Source organism: Apium graveolens, chromosome 3 (genome assembly GCF_009905375.1).
Source record: "Apium graveolens cultivar Ventura chromosome 3, ASM990537v1, whole genome shotgun sequence".
NCBI lineage: Eukaryota > Viridiplantae > Streptophyta > Magnoliopsida > Apiales > Apiaceae > Apium > Apium graveolens.
In genome coordinates, this window is record NC_133649.1 from 28,358,346 (window position 1) to 28,364,898 (window position 6,553).

Consider the following 6,553-nt stretch of genomic DNA (forward strand, 5'->3'; position numbering starts at 1 on the left):
AATGGGAAGGTAGGGATTAATAAATATAACAATTACACACCTGATAGGTATGCTCCTAGAAAAAGCTGTGTGCATTGTAAAAGTGTTAATAACCTATCTGATAATTGCAAATCTGTTAAAAATGCTCCCATGCCTTCAAATCCCTCCATGCCTAAAATGTCTATGTCACCTCTGCATGCTATGCCTGTTATGTCTCACCAGAATCCCCATGCATATTTTGCAAACATGCCATATATTAACAATCCTTATTTTACTGCATTTAGTATGCCTCAAATGCCATACAATATGCCTATGTAGAATAACATGTTTGCACAACCTATGCCTTATCAAATTCAAACAAATGAGTTAAATGATTCTGTGACTAACCCTACACTTCAACCAACCACATCTGAGACCAAGGGTGACCCAAAGTTACCTAAGTCAAAAGATGCAGGAGGAATGAAGTCTAGGAAAAAGACTAACAAAGCTGGACCCAAGGACACTTGGGTACCAAAATCAACTTGATTGATTTTGTTGTGTGCAGGGACAAAGAAGAAATCTATGGTACTTGGACAGTGGTTGGTCAAGATACATGACAGGAGATTTCACCCTGCTCACAGAGTTTAAGGAAAGAGCTGGCCCTAGCATAACCTTTGGAGATGACAGCAAAGGATTCACTATGGGATATGGCTTGATTTCAAAAGAAAATGTCATCATTGATGAAGTTGCATTGGTTGATGGTCTCAAACACAATTTATTGAGCATCAGTCAACTATATGACAGAGGGAATATTGTTTCCTTCAATTCTGAAGCCTGTATTTTCTAACTGGAGTTAGAAAAGGGAATGTGTACTTAGCAGATTTCAACTCTACAGATGCAGAATCCATAACTTGTCTTCTCAGCAAAGCAAGTCCAGTTAAAAGTTGGCTATGGCACAAGAAGCTGTCCCATTTGAATTTCAAGACAATGAATGATCTAGTAAAAAAGGACTTAGTTAGAGGAATGCCTCTAGTGGAATTCACAAGGGATGTGCTGTGTGATGCTTGTTAGAAAGGAAAGCAAAAGAAAGTATCATTCAGTAAGAAGCTTGAATCTGCAATTGATGAACCACTACAACTTCTTCACATGGATCTTTTTGGACCAGTCAATGTATTGTCAATTTCAAGGAAAAGATACTGCCTAGTGATTGTAGATGATTTCTCAAAGTTTTCATGGGTTTATTTTCTTAAATCAAAGGATGAAGCTAGTGAAATCATCATCAATCATATCAAGCAAGTCAACAATCATCCTGATTTCAAAGTAAGGAATATTAGGAGTGACAATGGAACTGAGTTCAAGAATTCAACCATGAAGTTGTTCTGTGAAGAAAGTGGGATCATGCATGAGTTCTCAGCTCCAAGAACTCCACAACAAAATGGTGTGGTGGAAAGGAAGAACAGATCACTAATTGAAGCTGCAAGGACAATGCTTGAAGAGTCAAAACTCCCAACTTATTTTTGGGCTGAGGTTGTCAACTGTGCATGTTACACTCAGAATATTTCTCTAATCAATCAGGAAAAATGCATGACTCCCTATCAATTATTCAAGAGAAGAAAACCAACTTTAAACTTTCTACATGTCTTTGGTTGCAAATGCTACATCTTAAGGAATCAATCTGATCACAAAGGGAAGTTTGATGCAAAGGCTGCTGAAGGAATATTTGTTGGTTATTCTGCTGGAAAATCATATAGGGTCTACAATCTAAGAACCAACATTGTCATGGAATCTGTACATGTTGTGTTTGATGATAAAAAGATTGATGGACTAACAGATGAGGGACATCATGAAGGACTCAAATTTGACAACATTGAGATATACTGTGATGATAGTGAAAGCGAGAATGATGAAGAAGGCATCTCAAGAAGAATTCAGAATCTGCCTTTGGATAATACACAAAATGCTGCATCCGTTGAAAGTCATAATTCAGCTTCCGTTGAAAGAAGCATTGCAACATCCGTTGAAAGACAAAGTACATCATCCATTGAAGTTCATAATGAAGCATCCGTTGATCGCAGTCTATCAACGGATAATCAATTCACTTCATCAGTTAATCGAGCTCCCAATTCCTTTCAAAGGATCAACAACTCAGGGGGAGTTTCAACAAATCAACATTCTATCTCACATCATGACAATACTGAGGCAACCTCATCTAGGGCTAATCTACCACCTCAAAGGAAATGGACCAAGAATCACCCTTTTGAACTGATCATTGGTGATGCTACATCAAATGTACAAACTAGAAGGGCTACTCAAGATGAATGTCTGTATAGTAGCTTTCTATCACAGGAGGAACCTAAGAGAGTGGAAGAAGCTCTATTGGATCCAGATTGGATTTTAGCAATGCAAGAGGAGCTAAACCAATTTGAGAGGAACAAAGTATGGAAGCTGGTACCCAAGCCAAAGAACAAGAGTTCTATTGACACAAAATGGGTATTCAGAAACAAGATGGATGAAAATGGCATTGTCATAAGGAATAAAGCCAGATTGGGTGCTAAAGGTTATTCTCAACAAGAGGGAATAGATTTTGATGAGACATTTGCTCCAGTTTCCAGACTTGAAGCCATCAGAATCTTTCTAGCCTATGCAGCTAATGCCAATTTCAAAGTCTATCAGATGGATGTCAAGAGTGCATTTCTAAATGGGGAATTGGAGGAAGAAGTTTATGTAAGCCAACCTCCAGGTTTTGAAGATCAAAATTTTCCAGACCATGTGTATTATCTGTTGAAAGCACTCTATGGACTAAAGCAAGCACCTAGAGCCTGGTATGAGACTTTGTCAAAGTTCCTTCTAGATAATCATTTCACAAGAGGTACTGTTGACAAAACTCTATTCTTTAGAAATGTTAATGGCTTTAAGATACTTGTACAAATTTATGTAGATGATATTATATTTGGATCTACAGATGATAAACTTTGTAAAAAGTTTGCTAAATTAATGCAAAGTAAATATGAAATGAGCATGATAGGAGAGCTAACTTACTTTCTTGGTTTACAAGTTAAACAAGTTAGTGGTGGAATTTTCATTAGTCAAACTAAATATATTTATGATCTTTTAAAGAAGTTTGACTTAATGGATTGTTTACCTGCAAAAACTCCCATGGCCACTGCCACTAAGCTTGAATTAAGCAAGGCTGAAAAGTCTGTGGATATTACAAGTTATAGAGGCATGGTTGGCTCAATTTTATATTTAACTGCTAGTAGACCTGATATAATATTTTCTACATGTCTCTGTGCTAGATTTCAAGCTGACCCTAAAGAATCTCACTTAGTGGCTATTAAAAGAATTTTCAGATATCTCAAGGGGACTCCAAATCTAGGAATTTGGTACCCTAGAGAGTCTGGTTTTGATCTAATTGGCTACTCAGATGCAGATTATGCAGGTTGCAAAATAGACAGGAAAAGCACAACAGGCACCTGTCAATTTCTAGGGAACAAGCTTGTATCATGGTTCAGCAAAAAGCAGAATTCTGTTTCCACATCAACAGCTGAAGCTGAGTACATTGCTGCTGGTAGTTGCTGTGCACAGATACTATGGATGAGGAATCAACTATTTGACTATGGTCTGACTGTTGACAAAATTCCAATATTCTGTGACAACACAAGTGCCATTGCCATTACTGAAAATCCAGTGCAACACTCAAGAACCAAGCACATTGATATCAAGTACCACTTCATTAGGGAACATGTGATCAAAGGTATAGTGGAACTTTATTTTGTTCCAAGTGAAAAGCAGATTGCAGACATATTTACCAAGCCACTTGATGAATCAACATTCACAAGATTAGTAAGTGAGTTAGGTATGCTTAATTATTCATAATCTATGTCATCTATATAATCTGTCTTGAAGCCTGAAATGAAATTTGCTGCAAGAACAAAGTTAGCTTTAATTAAGACTTATCCTATCAACGGATATTCTCTATCCGTTGAAAGCCAAAATTGTTCTATCAACGGATATTCATTATCCGTTGAAAGACAAATACATTTCTGGTAATTTTATCCTTCAACGGATAAAATGGCGTTGTTCATCAACGGATAACTATTTCCCTTATCCGTTGAAGTGTCACGTCAGTTACTATAAGTGAGTCACAGCCGTTGATTCTTTTACTCAACCGTTGATACAGATATACAGTGTTGTATGTAATTGTATTTAAGGTAGTTTTCAGAATTTCTACAGTTTTCTTTGTTCTTGAACGACTGTAACTTACTTAAAAGTATCATTTTATTTACATTTTAATTCAAGAAAGTATAAAAGCCCAATTGAACTCTTATTCTCACTTTACGCTTTCTTGCAATTCTTATTCTCTTTCTCTCTAAATTTTCAAGTTTTTCTCTGCAACCTCTACTCACAACAATGGCACCAGTAGTCAAAATTATGTCTCAAACAGGATTTGTTTATGAAAAGAATAATTTCATAGCCTTGGTTTAAAAGAATGAAGCCCATTCTGATTATCACAAGATGATGGACTTCATCAAAAACTGCAAACTAAGCTATGCAATGCTGGAAGCCCCAACCATCTATTGTGAGGTGATTGAGGAGATATGGACAACTGCAGAGTTCAACTCCACAGATATGACTATTGCCTTCTCTCTCAAAGGTAAGGACTATTGCATTAATTGTGATGATTTACAATCTTGTTTTAAGATGCCTGAGAATAATGCCATGACACCACACACTGATAAAGATGTCTCTGCTATGCTAGATTCCATAGGCTATGCTTTTGATTCTGCTAGTTTAGGTAGTATTAGAAGGAAAGGCCTTAGGAAAGAATGGAGTTTTCTTGGAGATGCCTTTATTAAGGTTTTCTCTGGGAAGATTAGCAATTTTGATGCTATCACTTCATCTCTTGTTAATATGCTTTACATGCTAGTTTCTGATAGGTACTTTAATTTTAGCAACTGTGTTATGCTAGAATTAGGTTCCAGATTAGGTAACAAAGCTAATAGACCACATAACATCTACTATGTTTGATTCTTTATGTTATTGGCTAACCATGTTGCTGAAGGTTTGGTTATATCCAATGAGAATAATAAACTCAAATGCTTGGCATAAGAGAAAAGGGTCCTTGCAGACCTTTTGAGAATGAACCTCAACAGCCAGATGCCATTGGTATACTTGCCAATCATGATTGCACCACATGTAAGTGAGGTAAATACTTCTATAACTCCTACTACATCCAACCCCACCGTTTCTTTGCCTTCTAGTGTGGCTATGGAACCTGTGTCTTTGTCCAAACAGGCTCCTACCAAAGCCACCAAATCTAAAGTTTCCAAAGTCAAGTCAAAGAAACCTACCTCTGTTGTTTCTCAAAAGACAACAGTTGTAACAACTACCATAAACCCTGAAGGGAGTGAATAGGGTGTGAGTGGTGATGGGAGGGGTGAACATCAAAAAGCCCCCCAGGATAAGGTGGGAGAGGTGAGTGGTACCCAAACCAGCCAAGCCACAGTCTCTCAAAAGACTGTGGTGGTTCAAAAGGAGTCCAGCACATCCCTAGTTGCATCCTCCCAAAAGGATGTAACTATTGAAAATAGTCCCCAACCAGGGACACAGAACAAAAGAGGGAGGGACACTGAAGCCACACATTCACCATTTAAAGCCTTTTCAAGGAAGAAGAAGGCCAAAACCCTAGTTTCCACACAAGGGACACACACAGCACAGATACATCCACCAGTATCTGTGCCTTCTCAAATTCAGCTTGATGTGATTCCAGCAAATATGGAATCACAGCCCCATTCTCTCAATATAGAAATACACCATTCATCAAACTCTCCAACACCCTCTCTGGATGTGGATATGATATTCACATCAATTCCTGATTCTCCCTCATTAAAACTCAGGGAGGAGCCCCACTCAAAACCTGATGATCATCATCTTTTAGATGATTTATTGGATCATCAGCCAATTCTTTCAGATGTAGTTGAAGAATCTGTGTTACCTCACTTAAAATAAATCCACACAGATTCAACAATTATGTCACTTTCCATATCTACATCTTTTCCTTCCTCAACGGATATCTCTCATCCGTTGACAAGTGGTTGTTCTTCAACGGATAAGCTTAACAGCAGTTATCCGTTGATACCATCAGTTTCTACTTCAACGGATACTCCCTATCCGTTGATGGTCTCTACACACTTAACAGAAACAATTCCAACTGTAGAGGACATGGCAACTGTACACTCACTTTTAGGTTTGAGGGAAGGGAGTGATCTTTTGAGTGAGAGGCTGGGTTGCTCCCAGGCAAAAGGAGAGGTTGAGAGTCACCAAATGCATTCTATTTCTTCCAGCATGGCAAAAGTGAGTGAGAGGAGTACCACCTTAGAAGGTGAAGGTGAGGGTGTGAGGGTGTGTGTGAGCCAGGGGGAGCCCCTGATGCAAGAACAGAGAGAAATTGAGAGAAAGGCAGGTACAGAAGCTATAAGGGTGGATCCAACCATTGCTAGTGAGTTAATGAAAGTGGATGATGCAGATAAGGAAAGACAATTTCAGCAACATTACAAAGCTGTCATTGATAACATTTCCTTGGATGCTGACACTT